Below are 16836 nucleotides of genomic sequence, written 5' to 3' on the forward strand. Positions count from 1 at the left end.
CTGACAGTATAACTTCTGAAAGAAATGAGCCCCAAATAAGACTAATTTTAGTGAGTGAAGTGTCAGAAGCAAATTTGTTCTCTCTTACCCTTAGAAACAAGCTCACTGCACCCAAAATAATAGAAATAACTAACTTCACACCCAAGTATCAACATTCCACCTGAGGAGCAAGCCTGTGTTTGGACCAGACTGACCATCTGAAGAACACTGCTATCCAGAGAGCCGCATCAGGTTGTATATGTGCCATGCACCTTTGTGTTAGTGCTCTGTGGAGATAGTGTAGCCTGACTAGATTAGAATTCCATCTAGGGATTTAAGTGCATTTACTCTGAGCGATTTCTGGGATGAGATTGGTTTTGACCTCATTCCTGCCTTTCTTATATTATATCTGCTGCTATTGTAAATAAATAATTACCCTATTTTTATAATACTTGGGTGTGGAGTTAGTTATTTCTATTATTTTGGGCACAGTGAGATTAGATGTAAGGATAAGAGAGAACTGATTTGCTTCTGACATTTCACTTACTAATATTAGTCTTATTTGGGACTCATTTCTTTCAGAATTTATATTAAGTTTCAGGTACCTCAAGAACACCCCTAAAGCATGTTGTCTGTATTGTGCCTATAGAAAGGCCAGTGTTTTGAGCTTGAATGACTTGTTGGGCAGACTGAATGGACCATGTGGCTCTTTATCTGCCATCAATTACTATGTCCTTATTAAGTTATTATGCTTAAACATTTGTTAGTGAATCAGGACTGTACCAAGCTTTGTATGACTCACGTGCTGGTTCCCTATTTGCTGTCTGCTTTACCATCACCAGTGAGAGAGGAGGTGGTGGGCTGGGACCAGTTTTTGCACCCCTCCATATTTGCATCCTATGCGGTTGTACCACTTGCACAGCCCCTTAGTACTGCACTCTAATGCACCTCTTGTGGAAGGAATGCGTGGACAAGAGGATGGGATAGTGTAGCAATGTGAGGATTGTACACCAGTAGTCACTATTTCCTCTAAGCCAGTGGTTCCCAAACCTGGTCCTGGAAGCACTCCAGCCAGTCAGGTTTTCATGATACCCACAATGAATATTCATGAGAGAGATTTGCATACCAAGGAGGCAATGCAAGCAAATCTCTCTCATGAATATTCATTGTGGATATCCTGAAAACCTGACTGGCTGAGGGTCCTCCAGGACCAGGTTTGAGAACGACTGCTCTAAGCTGAACAAGAGTCTTCCAATTGCATTGCAGCCAGTGGGGGTGGTGGTTCAATATTGTGTTTTCAATTGCTAGGGACAAGCAGGTTCTCTGGAGTCCTGCAGAGCTTGCCTGTCTTTCTCTATTGAAAATGTGATAGTGAAACAGTACCCCCTACTGGCAAGACTGTAGATGGAGGACCCCCGCTCACTTAAGGAACTATGTTTCAAACTAATAAATGTACGTTGGTGTTTTTGGTGTGTTTACACGGCAGGCGATGTTCAAGAGTAATCTATTTGGGTTATTTGTCTTTGCAATGTGCCTATAATAATGTACCACAGTAGTCAGCGGAATGTACTTCTACTTCACAAGCTAGATAGTATGGAGATTAAGTGGCTAAAAAACTTCAATGCTGTATTTGAGCACCCAGAATCATTACTGGTCCTTGTATATTGATTTTTAATAATTTCATACCATTCATCATGGTGTTCTTATTTCATCTAAAAGTCTTTCAAATCTACTGTATTTAAGTAATAGCTGTTGCTTTATAATAGCCAACTTCATTATAAAGCTAAGTTAACTATTATAAAGCAACAGCTATTACTTAAATACAGTAGGTTTGAAAGACTTTAGATGAAAGCTTCTTCCAAATAAGAACACCATGATCAGTGATATGAAATTATTAAATATCAATATATAAGGACCAGTAATGATTCTGGGTGCTCAAATACAGCATTGAAGTTTATTAACCACTTGATCCCCATACTGAGATCCGCAAAAAAAAAAAAAACCCAAAAACTAAATAATGAATTTGGTGCGTTGTATATACAAGCTCAGACTTCATTGTTGCTTATAATAATATGCCTGCATGTATTTGCACCTTCTGTTTGTGCAGAATATAGAATGTGCATTTAGAAAATGAAATGTGCATAGGTCGTTCTACTCCCTTCAACTAAATGCACCTTCACGAATGCCTGTTTGTACCGCACCTAAAAATACACTTGAATTAGAAACCTGAGCATACATCTAGGCACTCTGAAGAGTACAGTTTTTAACAGGTCAAACTATCCTGGTAAATAGCTTTGAAAAATGGTCTCCCTGAGTTGAATGAGCCCATCTATCATATCAGTGTTGACTTGTACTCTTCTGAAAAGCTTTAATTAGCTTTCTTCCAGATCCTTCTGTGTACCATAAGTGGGTAAAATCAAAGGCAAAGGCAGATCTCATTTAATGTCACTCACTGACCCTCCGTTGAGAAGCTCAGAGAAAATTGTGCAGGATAGGTTTGTATGAACAGAAGTTATTCTTGTGATAATGGAGAATTTTTTCTTTTGCTTCTCTTTCTACAATAGGAAGTGAAGGGGGTACAAGAAGACCTGGAATCGTTCCACACAATCAGTTCTTTGCCAGTCTCATACCCTGTTTAAATAGGTAAGACATTTTGAGTTCTTTTAGTCCTTTGTACACAATTATTGCTCCAATACAAAAAAAAAAAGAAAGGATATAAATGGACAGAATATGGAAAACTGGATTCTAGTTGCACCAGATGAACACTGGCTCCTATTAAATTATTGGATTTCCTACAAAATTCTTCTACTTATCTTCATGATTAGGTCTAGTGGCCTTCCAGCATTTTTAGCTGATGCCCTATTCCCCTTCCTGGACTCTTCGCTCATCTCAGCAAGATCTCTTGGTTGTTCCTTCTTTAAAGCAGATAACCCATGTTTTCACATGTAACTCTAAATTCTCAATTGTTGCTCTGGTCCTTTGGAATGCACTCCTCTCTCACCTATGACATCTTGATTTCCTATGAATCTTTAGGACCCAGCTTAAAGTACATCTCTTTGTAGCTGCTTTTCCTTAGATCTGTGATGGCTCACCCCTCAGGTAACCCACTAAACACACCTACTAACCCCCCCCCCCCCCAACTGACTTGCTGTTTCTTTGCCTCTTTCCTATCGCATTTTGTAGTTCCTCATATCTCCTCCCCCCCTTTCTACTTCCCTTTTCTCACTCATTGGTATCCTGCTCCGACTGTTCTTCCTCTATTTTTTTAGCATTGTACACCACATAGATGGTTTCCGATTTGCAGTATAGTAAGCTTTGAATAAACCTGAAACTTTCTCTACTCCTCGAGTCTTTTCATGCTGGTTCTGATTCAAGAATAGGAGGCAGTAAATGGATCCCTGCTATCTTCTCACTGCATTTGTCGCACTGTAAAAATTTTTATTTTATTTTGTTTTGTTTCCCTCCCTTCCTCTCCTTTCTTCTGTTTCTTTCCTTTTCTATAATTTGCAGTTCATTTCTTTTCAATGATTTTAATTGATTTTATTGTACACCGCTCTGATTTGATTTGTGAAGGGCAGTATGTCAAGACTAGAGTAAACTAAACTAAATTGTATGGGGAGATGCTAGGAATGCCGTCCACAGTTACCACACTGGCTTTGCATTTACTGTGCAGTAATTTGAGAATTTACAGTGTAAAACTTTATTACACTTTAGTAAGAGAGCCCCTAAAATATCATGGGAAGGTTAGGAGTCTTGACTTTCAGAGGTGTATTTTCAAAGCACTTAGACTTACAAAATTACTTGGAGGGGCATTTTCGATATGACGTCTAAGTCAGACGTTGGACGTTTTGCAAAAAAGTGTCCAAAATCTGAATAGCAAAGGTCATTTTTCAAAAAAGAGAAATGTCTATCTTTTGTTCTCGAAAATAGAAGGTTTTGTGATTTGGATGTTTTAATTTTTGGTCCATTTTCCAAAAAAAAATGTCCAAGTGCAAAACGCACAAAATCATGCCACTGGGATGTAGGAGGAGCCAGCATTTTTAGTACACTGGTCCCCCTGACATCCCAGGAAAGTAATAGGACACCCTAGGAGGCACTGCAGTGGACTTCATAAAATGCTCCCAAGTACACATCTGACCATTGCTCCCTTACCTTGTCTGCTGAGCCCCCCCCCAAAACCCACTATCCCCAACTGTACACCGCTACCATAGCCTTTACGGGTGAAGGGGACACCTATATGTGGGTACAGTGGGTTTCTGGTGAGTTTTGGAGGGCTCACAGTTTCCTCCACAAGTGTAACAGGTAGGGGGAGATAGAAGCCTGGTCCACCTGTCTGCAGTGTACTGCACCCACCATTAGACTACTCCAGGGACGTGCATGCTGTGATAATGGACCTGAGTATAACATCTGAGGCTGGTAAGTAATGTTTTTCATCACATATTTGGGGGGTGGAAGGAGGTTAGTGACCACTGGGGAAATAAGGGGAAGTCATCCCTGATTCCCTCCAGTGGTCATCTGGTTATTTAGGGCACATTTTTGTGCCTTATTTGTTATAAAAATAGGTCTAGCTCAAAACGTCTTAGTTTTAGTCCTGGACGTTTTTGTTTTCTTCCATTATGACTGAAAAATGTCTTCAGTCTCAGGAACGCCCAAGTCCCGCCCTGAACACACCCCTGATACGTCCCCTTGAGATTAGGACACACTTCTGATGGAAAAAGGTCTAAAGATAGGTTTTGAAAATACTGATTTGGACATTTTTGTGAGAAAAAACGCCCAAATGCTGCTTTATGCCACTTTGTAGACGTTTTTCTGTTTTGAAAATGAGCCCAATAGTAACCTATGGAACTTTGTAAGTCTAAATGCTTTGAAAATACTTTAATTAGAGATGAAACTGAAAACTTAATGTGAAGTAGTGGTGGATAGGGCTGTTTTCAAATGGTACACCTCAGTACTGAGTACCAGCACCTTTTCCATTGCTTGATTACATTTATCTAGGATCAAGGTATTGCTATAGGATGTCAAGTGCTCCTCCTCAAAATGACTTGCCTTCCTAGTCTTGGGCTACCACCTCTAACCCAGGGGTTCTCGACCCAGGCCTCGGGACACACCTAACCAGCCAGCTTTTCAGGATATCCACAATGAATATGCAGGAGACAGATTTGCAAAGAATGGAGGTAGTGCATGCAAATTTATCCCATGCATAGCCATTGTGGATATCCTGAAAACCTGACTGGCTATGTGTGTCCCGACATAGAAAACCTTCCTTCTTATCTACCTGGGGAACTGAGTTTGATTCCCACTGCAGCTGCTTGTGACGCTGGGCAACTCACTTAACCCTCCATTGCCCCGGTACAAAAATAAATACCTGAATATATGTAAACCGGTTTGAATGCAGTTGCAAAAACCTCAGAAAGGCGGTATATCAAGTCCCATTTCCCTTTCCCCTTATACTAAGTCATGTAGATGCCTACATGTGCCCAACGCATGTCAGTTTTGAGTTACCGCCCGGCTACCGCGTGGCCCTTTCAGTAATTTCATTTTTGAAGCGTGTCCGCTATGTGCGCCGGAAAATATTTTTTTTCTGTTGTGCGGGCGGCATTTTATGCGCGTAGACCGTTACCGCCCGGTTACCGCGTGAGACCTTACCACTAGGTCAATGACTGGCAGTAAAGTCTCAGACCCAAAATGGATGTACGGCAATTTTCATTTTCCCACATGTCCATTTTTGGCAAAAAATTTAAAAAGGCATTTTTTACAGGTGCACTGAAAAATGATTCTGCATGCGCCCAAAAAATACTACCACAGGCTATTTGCCCCTTTGTAAAAGGGCCCCTAAGAGTTTAATATTATGCTTGTGCTACGATTTTTTTAAAGAATATTTGCTATTCATCAAATGGATCAAACTCTTTGAGGTATGTCCACTGTAGAGCTTTTCATTTCACAGTTAGATTTAGCTACAAACCTTGCTTACAGCTGCCATTTATGAAACAAATATGGATAACTAGAACTAGGGAAAGGACATTTACACTTCCTCTGATATGGAATTCTGTCTCTGGATGATCCTCTAGATGTAGTACTCTGAGACTACCACAAGGGGTCAGGTACCATTTTAAAGGAGGGACCACTGCCGCCAGTGACTTACAGGTTCTGTGGACCCCCAGGTAGGGTTCTGGGAGGGGTGGGGGGAGGATAGGAAAGTAGGTACATGGTATCTGTGAAGGGGAGTAAGATTTCATGGACACGAGGTGGGATTTCTTTGGAGAGTGACAGGGTTGGACTAGGAGAGCCAAGGGTTGGGGACCCTCAAATTTGTAAGGGGGGTTGGGGGCTTTGACTCAGGTGGGCAGGGTACAAATTGGAAGTCAGGGTCTAACTTGGAGAGGCCGCTTCTTTTGTTGGGGCTCGAGGTCGGGCTGAGAGGGCTGACGAGGTGAATCACGAAGGGGGAACTGTTTGAGGGGAGTTGGGAGTGCTTCCACAGCCTGGTGTTCGAATAGTATCTGGCCATTCAGATGGATATTCAGCCTGATATTTTTTGAACATATACAGATAGCATTGTTATATGTTCACTGGCTGTTAATAGCAAAACAGGAAAAATCAAATACTCCTACTGATATGAATCACCTTTAACTTTAAGAAATGGAAGGAAAAAGCCCCAGAAAAACCTTCAGGATGAAAACTTGCCAGTCTTTACTTTTCTATCATCGACCTAGAAAACCTTCCTTTTTATCTACCTTTTTCTCTTTTCTCATCACATATTTATATTCTCAAAAACAAAAATACTTATGTGCTAAATAAGATTTTTAACTAAATATCACTTAGCTTAAAGAATTCTCTTCACTTGTCAGTCTCTCTCTGATGATGACCAGCAATTGGCAGCTGTAAATCTACTACACCTTCAGGGACGTAGTAAAATTTTTGGATGAAGAGCAAAAACAAATCAGTAAAACCAGAGTAACTGCAATTTACAAAACATATCAAAAATAAGAGAGATACGCCCTTTACTGACATATGATTCTCTTGTTGCATTCTTCTGAATTTCTTAAGTAGAGGAGTGTGGTAGCCGTGTTAGTCCACTCTTAAGGTTATCAATAGAAATCAAACAAAATAAAACATGGAAAAGAAAATAAGATGATACCTTTTTTATTGGACATAACTTAATACATTTCTTGATTAGCTTTCGAAGGTTAGAAGGGCAACCTTCGAAAGCTAATCAAGAAATGTATTAAGTTATGTCCAATAAAAAAGGTATCATCTTATTTTCTTTTCCATGTTTTATTTTGTTTGATTCTTCTGAATTTCTGAAAGCTTTGTTCCAGAAGTACAGAAGAATACAACAAGAGGATTGCGGAAAGGATTACCGTATTAAACTCAAAGAAGCAAAGAGGGAAATACAGCTAGCGAAAGCACAGGTGGAGGAAAAAATGGCTAAAGATGTAAAGAGAGGTAACAAGGCCTTTTTCAGATATATTGGGAAAAGAAGGAAACATAGGAATGAAATTGTAAGACTGAAAGATGCCGAGAATGGCTGTGTGGAGAGCGATGAGGATAAAGTGAACGTGCTGAACAAATAATTTCTCTTTGGTGTTCACAGAAGAAAATCCTGGAAAAGGACCATGGTCAGCTGGGAATGGAGTGGATATTGCGCCGTTCACAGAAGAAAGCGTTTATAAACAGCTTGAAAATCTGAAAGTGGAGAAAGCTATAGGGCCAGATGGGATACATCCCAGGTTACTGAGGAAGCTCAGAGAAGTCGTGGCGGGACCATATAATAGATCTTTAGAGACGGGAGAGGTTCTGTGGGATTGGGGAAGACCTAGTGTGAGAAACTACAATCCAGTAAGCCTCATGTCGGTGGTAGAAAAAATAATGGAGTCGCTGCTGAAGGAAATATAGTTAACTTTCTAGAAGCCAACAGGTTCAGGATCTGAGGCAACAAAGGAAAATCCTGTCAAACAAATCTGATTAATTTTTTTGACTGGGTAACCAAAGAACTGGATAAAGGACATGCCCTAGATGTAATTTATTTATTTATTACATTTGTACCCCGCGCTTTCCCACACATTGTAGGTTCAATGCGGCTTACATAGTACTTGGATTTCAGCTCACAGAAGACTCATGAATAAGCTGAGAGGGTGAACTTGAGACCCAAAGTGGTGAACTGGATTGGAAACTGGTTGACTGACAGGCAGCAGAGGGTGGTGATAAATGGAATATACTCGGAGGAAAAGAAGGTGAGCAGTAGAGTGCCTTAGGGTTCGGTTCTAGGACTGAATCTGTTTGTGAGAGACATTGCTGAGGGGTTAGAAGGAAAAGCTTGCCTTTTTGCAGATGACACAAAGATATCCAATAGAGTGGATACCCTGGAGGGAGTAGAAACCATGAGAAGAGATCTCCAAAAATTAGAAGAATGGTCAAAGGTCTGGCAATTAAAATTTAATGATAAGAAGTGCAGAATGATGCACTTGGGGTGCAAAAATCCAAAAGAGATGTAGATACAGGAGGGGAGAGATTGGTAAGCTCGGCTCAGGAGAGGGACCTTAGGATGATGGTTTCTGAGGATCTCAAGGTGAGGAAACAATGGCAAGGCAGTGGCTAGGCTGCATAGAGAGGGGTATAACCAGCAGAAGAAAGGAAGTGCTGTACAAGTTGTTGTACAGCAAGTCATTGGTGAGGCCCCATTTGGAGTATTGTGTTCAGTTTTGGAGGCCGTATCTTACTAAGGATGTAAAAAGGCTTGAAGTAGTTAAAAGTATAAAAAGCAATGAAAATGGTATGGGATTTGAGTAGCAAGATGTACGAGGAGAGACTTGATGACCTGAACACGTATACCCTGGAGGAAAGGAGAAACAGGGGTTATATGATACAGACGCTCAAATATTTGAAAGGAATTAATCCATAAACAAACCTTATCCAGAGACAGGAAGGTGGTAGAACTAGAGGACTCGAATTGAGGTTGAATGCAGGCCAATTCAGGAATAATGTCAGAAGTATTTTTCACTGAGAGAGTGGTAGATACCTGGAATGCCCTTCAGTGGGAGGTGGTAGAGATGAAGACAGTAGTAAGAGTTCAAACTGCATGAGATAAACACAAATGAATCCTGTGTAGAAACAATAGATCCAAAGAAATTTAGTGGAAATTAAGTGGAAGCACTGGTAATTGGGAAGCAAAGCCAGTGCTGGGCAGACTTTTACGGTCTGTGCCCTAATCAAGGCTGGACAGATTCAGCTTCAGAAGTTCGAGACCAAGGAAAGTGCTGGGAAGACTTCTACGGTCTGTGCCCTGATCATGGCTGAATAGAATTGGATGAGCTGGAGTGGAGGTTTTCAGGGGCTTCAATAACAACTTCAGAGGTTTTAGAACAAGGACAGTGCCGGGCAGGCTTCTACAGTCTATACCCTGAAAATGGCAAGGACAAATCAAGATTATGTATACATATGAAGTACTTTATGTAATGAGTTTATATTGTTGGGCAGACTGGATGGACCATACAGGTCTTTATCTGCCATCATCTGCTATATTACTGTGTGGCTCATTTTCAAATCACTTAGACATAGGTTACTATGGGGCTCATTTTCGAAAGAGAAAAACATCTAAAAAGTGGCATAAAGCAGTGTTTGGATGTTTTTCTCACAAAAAAACATCCAAATAAGTATTTTCAAAACCTATATTTCAGACATTTTTCTATGCAGTTCTTCTGCAGTGCATCCAACTCTCAAGGAGACATGTTAGAGGCGTGTTAAGGACAGGATGTGGGTGTTCTTAAGACTTTTTCAGCCATAATGGAACAAAACAAAACCGTCCAGAAATAAACTAAGACCTTATGGGCTAGACCTGTTTTAATAACAAATAAAGCACAAAAAAGTACCCTAAATGACCAGATGACCTCTGGAGGGAATCAGGAGTGACCCCCCCCCCCCAAAAAAAAAATGTGAATAAAAATATGACTTACCAGCATCTATGACAGCCTCGGATGTTAAAGTCAGGTCTATTAGAGCAGCATGCAAGTCCCTGGACTAGTGTAGTGGTTGGTGCAATGCACTATGGAGTGGGGGACTCAGGTCCCCATCTCCCTCTACCTATTACACTTGTGGTAGAAACTTTGACCCCTCCCAAACCATACTACTACTACTACTACTATTTAACATTTCTAGAGCGCTACAAAGTGTACGCAGCGCTGTACAAACACAGAAGAAAGACAGTCCCTGCTCAAAGAGCTTACAATCTAATAGACAAAAAGTAAAGCATTTAAATTTAAAATATTTAAGCAGTCAAGCACAAGAGAACAGTCACAGAAGGACAGAAGATGTTGAAGGGTGGTCAGTGTGATTAGGTGTAACTCTGGTTGGAGTAGTGGGAGAAGGTGATAGAAGAATAGAAATGGGTGAGGTAAAGTAATGAGTGGGTTGATAGGGAGGTTATATAAGACATGTCACTCTAGGGGTGGGTGGGTAGAGGGGTAGGGTGGGTAGGATTAAGTCTAAAGCAGGAGAAGGTATTCTCTGCAGCCTATCTGTGAGATGGAAAATGCTCTCTGAAGCTGCTGCTATAAGTTGTTAGTTTTCTCTCCCTGAAAGAGATCCAAGCCACACCCACGAAGTTCAAAGGGGAGGAAATGGCAGTGCTTGATGAAAAAGAGAGCTCAGTTTGATAGGAGATATACTATAGGATGTCATTCTGAGGCCAGGCTAAGTCTAAAGCAGGAGAAGGTATTCTCTGCAGCCTATCTGTGAGATGGAAAATGCTCTCTGAAGCTGCTGCTATAAGTTGTTAGTTTTCTCTCCCTGAAAGAGATCCAAGCCACACCCACGAAGTTCAAACTGTCAGTGGGGAGGGTGAGGGGAGGAAATGGCAGTGCTTGATGAAAAAGAGAGCTCAGTTTGATAGGAGATATACTATAGGATGTCATTCTGAGGCCAGGCTAAGTCTAAAGCAGGAGAAGGTATTCTCTGCAGCCTATCTGTGAGATGGAAAATGCTCTCTGAAGCTGCTGCTATAAGTTGTTAGTTTTCTCTCCCTGAAAGAGATCCAAGCCACACCCACGAAGTTCAAACTGTCAGTGGGGAGGGTGAGGGGAGGAAATGGCAGTGCTTGATGGAAAAAGAGAGCTCAGTTTGATAGGAGATATACTATAGGATGTCATTCTGAGGCCAGGCTAAGTCTAAAGCAGGAGAAGGTATTCTCTGCAGCCTATCTGTGAGATGGAAAATGCTCTGTACCCACATATAGGTGCCCCCTTCTCCTATAAGGGCTATTGTAGTGGGGGGGGGTAGTGGGTTTTGGATGGGTTTTGGAGGGCTCAGGGGACAAGGTAAGGTGGCAAAGGTGAGATGTGTACCTGGGAGCATTTTTATGACGTGCACAGAAGTGTTCTCTAGGGTGCCCAATTGCTCGTCTAGGGGACCAGCCTATAAAAATGCTGGCTCCTTCTACATCCCAGTGGCATGAATCTCTATGTTTTGTACTTATTCGGGTTTTTTGTTTTTTTTTTCGAAAATGGATCAAAAAACAATCAGGCTTATTTTCAAAGCACTTTGGGAGGCTAAGTTCCATAGGTTTCTATGGAACTTTGGGAGGCTAAGTGCTTTGAAAATATGCCTCTTTAATGTGTCCAAAGCACAATGTTTTTCTTTTTCAAAAATGACTTTCTTTCCTATTTGGATTTTGGACGTTTTGTGCAAAAAGTCTAAAGTCTGACTTAGATGTCATATCGAAAATGCCCCTCCTTGTAACTTTGTAAGTCTCAATGCTTTGAAAATACACTTCTATGTAGCATTAACTTCAGCTTGTGACACATACCTAAACAAAATAGTACTCCAATTTAAAAATGCTTTCAGCTTACCAATCCGTGCCTTACTTTTTTCTGATTGGCTAAATAGAAAATTCAGTTGTACACAAGAGAATCATTCTATATGGAGATATTAGAAGATCTTTCAAAAACATTCAAAAACAAATGCGGCTTTGTAAAATATTTTTTAAAAACACACATGGCATTTGAAAAAATAATGATAATCAGTGGCAATATTCAAACCCATCAGTTATAGTGTTCCTAATGTAACAATCAATAATGTTTCTCCATGGTAGTTTCTTTTTCCTATCTCCCCCTCTTATTGTTTTGGACGGGGGGGGGGGGGGGGGGAGATACTGGCTGTTAGTGAACATATGACTTTGTTTAATTTTGGGGCTCATTCAAGTATCTGAAAGGCTTCCAGAAGGTACAGGAAGGCAGCTTTTGTGCAAACAAATTGACCAAGAACAAATGACTACAGTAAGAAATTGGAAGAAGGGAGCCTGAAATGACTCCTATATTGAGAGGGTAGTAGATGCCTGAAGCTCTCTATCGGCAGAGGGTGTGGCAACCAAAGTAGTGATAATACTGAAACATGCAGGAGATAGACACAGATGGAGGTAAGTAAGGGCATGGAAAGACAAGACTGTAGACTCAGTAAAGTTTGCAATGTCATTTATGCCAAGGACAATCTTGCATAAAGGGTGGGTGAAAATGTCCTTATCTGTCAACAACTCCTATGTTACTATAGAACAGGGCCAGCCCTACCATTGAGCAACTGTATTTTTCCACATACTGTATGGCCCTGCATTTCAGCCTCTGTTGACATGCAAATAAGGGCCCACAATGAGTGTCTGAACATGGTCCTATATCCCCCATGAGCCCTTGCTATCTAATATGGTGTGCTGTTTTTGAAACAGGCCTGAAGATCTGCATGCTAATTGCAGTACACACTAATGCTGTTATCTCATTTATCTCAGGCTATATTGCATAATGACTTTAGAGCATATTCTTAGTAAATGACTCCTAGGGCCCTGTTTACTAAGGTGCGTTAGTGTTTTTAGCACGCCTACACTTAGCGCGCGTGCTAACCATGTAGGCACCTATAGGGATATTGTAGGCACGTAAATGGTTATCGTGCATTAAAAACGTTAACTCGCCTATAACGCTGCTTAGTAAACAGGGCCCCTAGTGTGCTGTCACAAAAAATACTGTTTTTGATTTCAAGTTTCAGATCTTACTTTGCTGTGGGCAGATTTTCTATTTGATTTGATCCTGTTATAGGTAACATTGCAAGCAGTGTTTTATTAAATTTGGGAATGTGTAGCCATTTCATGGTTCGGTCATAACCTGAGCTTAACTGAGATCTTTCTTCCTGACTTGTGTCAGACTCCTGTCACATTTAAAGCTCGTGTTCCCCTAAAAGCATTGCTCTCAAACTGATGACTTCTGCAATGTTCTCCTGTGCTCATATATCAAATGAAGTAATTTGAAAGAAGTAACAATGAAAACTACTTTGAAACAAATCTCTTAGACCAAAGGACATATTTGCAGTGCTGTAGAAACGATGAATGATAGCAGTAGACATAGTGGTAAAACATTTTCTAAACCAAAATCATATTCTATACACCAAACAATTCAGTTTGAATGAGGTTTTTTTCTTTGTTTTATATATAATTTCTTTATAATTCAAATGAAACATACAGGAACAAAAAGAAGGAAAACAGTTACATAATTGAATACCAATTCCTCTTAGGAACCAAATAATCAAGGCCACATTATGAGAGAAACATAGAGATAAAAAATCAAAGGAAAATAATAAGAAATTATAAAGATTTATCAAGATTTATCAATGTCTACTCTTATTGGCTGAAACAAAGTTTAGGCCTAATTTACATTCCTCCTAACTGTCACTAAAAATCACTGATACTTAAATTCCCTTTTTCAACAAAAATCTCTCCAGCTACCGAGGATCAACAAAGACATAAATTATTACTCTGGCATTACACTAGACATCTTCGATAAAAAGTAGCTCCCAGTGCAAGTGTTCTAGATTTTAATTGCAAGAAAGATCTCCAGTGGATTGAGCCACATCAGTAAAAATTTGCCATTTCTGACCATAGAACAGCAATGCTATTTTTCTTAAAATAAGCCTTCTATGGTAGTGTGGCTGACGGACAGGCATGGAACCCTCATAGACCCAGGCAGGGTGTAGTATAAGTCAAAAGAAGAGCTTTATTATTAAACAAACAATCAAAGTAGCACAGACTCTGGCTCAAACCTGGGCAACAACCACATTGACAATCATTTCCATATCTCTTAACTGTTCTGTCTTGCCAGGCTTCTTCAACACAGTTCAAATTACTCACATATAAATCTAGGCCGGATTCCAGCTGAGACAGCCAGGACAAGGATCTTCAAAAAATACTAAAGGCAAGCTTTTACCTTGGCAGTCTTCTATTTCTTCTCATGCAACCCATGGGCATCTACTTCTTGACATCAGGTGCAAACTGAGCTAGGGCCATTCCTCACTGCCCTGGGACTCCCTAAAGGTACTGCAACCCAGCCAACACCCTGGGAGGATTCCTTCACTCAGGACCTCTCTCCAGAAGACCTCTACACTCAAGGCCTCCCCCTTGGAAGCTTCTTGACTTGAGGTGTTCTCCTTGAGACCTCTTCCTGTGGTGCCTCCCTCCCTCCTGGAGACCTCTTCCCCCCGGGGCCTCTCTGACCTTCCCCAGGACATTTAACCACCTCCCTGCCTGAGCCATGCCACTCTGACTCAGCAGGTTAGCACCATCTGCCATTAGGTGGCTCCACTTCAACACCAGGGATGGAGTGTTCATAGGGAAATTTGTCGCTATACCACTCACTCCCTCACAGCTTCAAAATAGATATTTTATTAGATTAAGTTAGGAAAATATCAGTAGTATAGTACGCATAGTAATATCTTTGTGAGTTTTTCAGGAAATTAGTCCTTAATCATTTTTTAAGTAAATAGAGAAGTAACAATCTGATCAGCTTTCATTAGTGAGAGGACTTCTGTCGAATATTTTCCATACAAGATTTCTGATAAAATTAATGCAGAACAGGAAGTTCAAAATGCGCAAATTCTTTGCTCTAAAGGAATTCTCCAAAAATTCATATCTACAATATAAGAGTAGACTAGTAGACTATTTTTAGTCCAGACAATTCAACTGCTTGTATAGTGGAGGCCCGAAATGCTAAAGTTTCTAATTTGGATCCATCTTGAAATTGTCTTTTATCGGTATCAGAACATTTCTGAGATGCCTGTTCAGGATAGTTACGCAACTGATTAACCAAGGTGTGTAGTAAACTCTCCACTCTGAATACAGACTCCTATACATCCTTAAGTGATATTTCTTGATTAGCCTCAGTCCCTGTCCTATATACAGTGTTGAAAACTGGACATGGAACCAGAATCAGGCCAGAAGTGACTTTCCTTCATGTCCTGAGGAGAGTCTCCTAACAACGGCTGAGCTGCAATGCCTAGGAAAGGAGAACAAACTTTGGGAAACTCCTTGCCAAGTGAAAATGAAGAATTCTATAGCAGAGGAGGTGTATGCTTATCCCCTGAGCTGAGAAAGCTAAACCTCCTGTCCCAGCTAATTGTTGAAGTTAGTCAGACAAATCTTTTGGATATTGACTTATATTACCGATAGGCAGAGTAGTCAAGCATCTATTGACTGCCACCATAATGGGGTATCGATTCTGTGTGAGTTGTGGAGCCACACAACTCTTGTGGGAGCACCCAAGAGCATAAATTCACTATTCAATTAAATAGAGGAAAGAAAAAGGATACAAAAAAGAGATGTTGAAGGAAGTGGAAGGGAAATATACGTAAGAAAGCCAGAGATGAGAAGGGCTGAGGTGACTGACAGAACTGGGATGAAAAAGATCAAGAAAAGAAGTAATAGAACAGATAAATCTGGAGACATAAAGCAATTGGAAAAGAGTTTAGTTTATTTTGGGATTACAATTATGTGTTTTTATGCAATAATTAAATTGGCTGAGCTCATGTTTTGCCTCCTGGAGTCAAGCCAGACTCCTTGGCTCTGACTCTGTCTTGACTTGCCTATCCAACTTCCTGGTTTACTCATCTCTATAAGATATTTTCATTGAGAGAAATGTTAGACTTTTGAAGGTACTGAGAAATATATACCTGTTAGGATCATGTCCACCTAGAGGGGCATAATCGAACGGCGCCGGCCAAATAGATGGCCAGCCATCTATTTTGGCGACGCTGCAAAGAGCTATCCAGAACCGTATTATTGAAAAGATGGCTGGCCATCTTTTGTTTCAAGAATACGATTGGGGTCGGCCAAATGCCATAGATCGCCGGGTTTGAGATGGCCGACTTCGTTTTTCAGTGATAATGGAAACTGGAACTGGCCATCTCAAACCCGGTCAAGTCCAAGGCATTTGGCTGTGGGAGGGGCCAGCATTCATAGTGCACTGGTACTTCTGGATGTTTAGATCTTGCTGATCAGTTATCCTATGACTTACTTGTTCTGGAGGGCTGTATTTTGTGATACTGTTTTGAGAAATGTTCAATAAAGACTTCATATAAATTTAAAAAAGTCCCTGACGTGCATTTTCCCTTGATGGCCGTCTTTCTCCACGAACGAGGAAATCAAAATTGTTTTTGCTCACAGCTTTTTTAGTAGTAACAGTGGGATTTGAACCAGCCACCTCTGCTTTACAAGACCAGTGCTGTAACCACTTGGCCACAGCTCCACTTACTTGGATGTCCCTCCCTTTTGATTATGCCCCTCCAAGTCTCTCTCAGCCACTCACAGACAGCTAAACGTGCTGTGATTGGCTGAGAGAGACCTGAAGGGGTATAATCAAAAGGGAGGGACAGCCAAGTAAGTGGAGCTATGGCCAAGTAGTAACAGCACTGGTCTTGTAATGCAGAGGTGGCTGGTTCAAATCCCACTGTTACTACTAAAACATCTGTGAGCAAAAGCAGTTTTGATTTCCCCCATTCGGGGAGAAAGATGGCCATTAAGGGAAAGTGCATGTCAGGGACTTTTTTAATTTGTAT

General features: G+C 40.8%; 1 protein-coding gene across 1 annotated transcript in view; it reads left to right on the top strand.

Moving 5' to 3' along the window:
• The window catches only part of MAP2 (microtubule associated protein 2), a 602201-nt gene that overhangs the window by 363967 nt on the left and 221398 nt on the right, over positions 1 to 16836 (top strand). The window contains exon 5 of the mRNA XM_030210839.1: positions 2544 to 2622. The gene's annotated coding sequence lies outside the window, so the exon portion shown is untranslated. The remainder of the gene's footprint in view (positions 1 to 2543; positions 2623 to 16836) is intronic.

Source organism: Microcaecilia unicolor, chromosome 7 (genome assembly GCF_901765095.1).
Source record: "Microcaecilia unicolor chromosome 7, aMicUni1.1, whole genome shotgun sequence".
Taxonomy (NCBI): domain Eukaryota; kingdom Metazoa; phylum Chordata; class Amphibia; order Gymnophiona; family Siphonopidae; genus Microcaecilia; species Microcaecilia unicolor.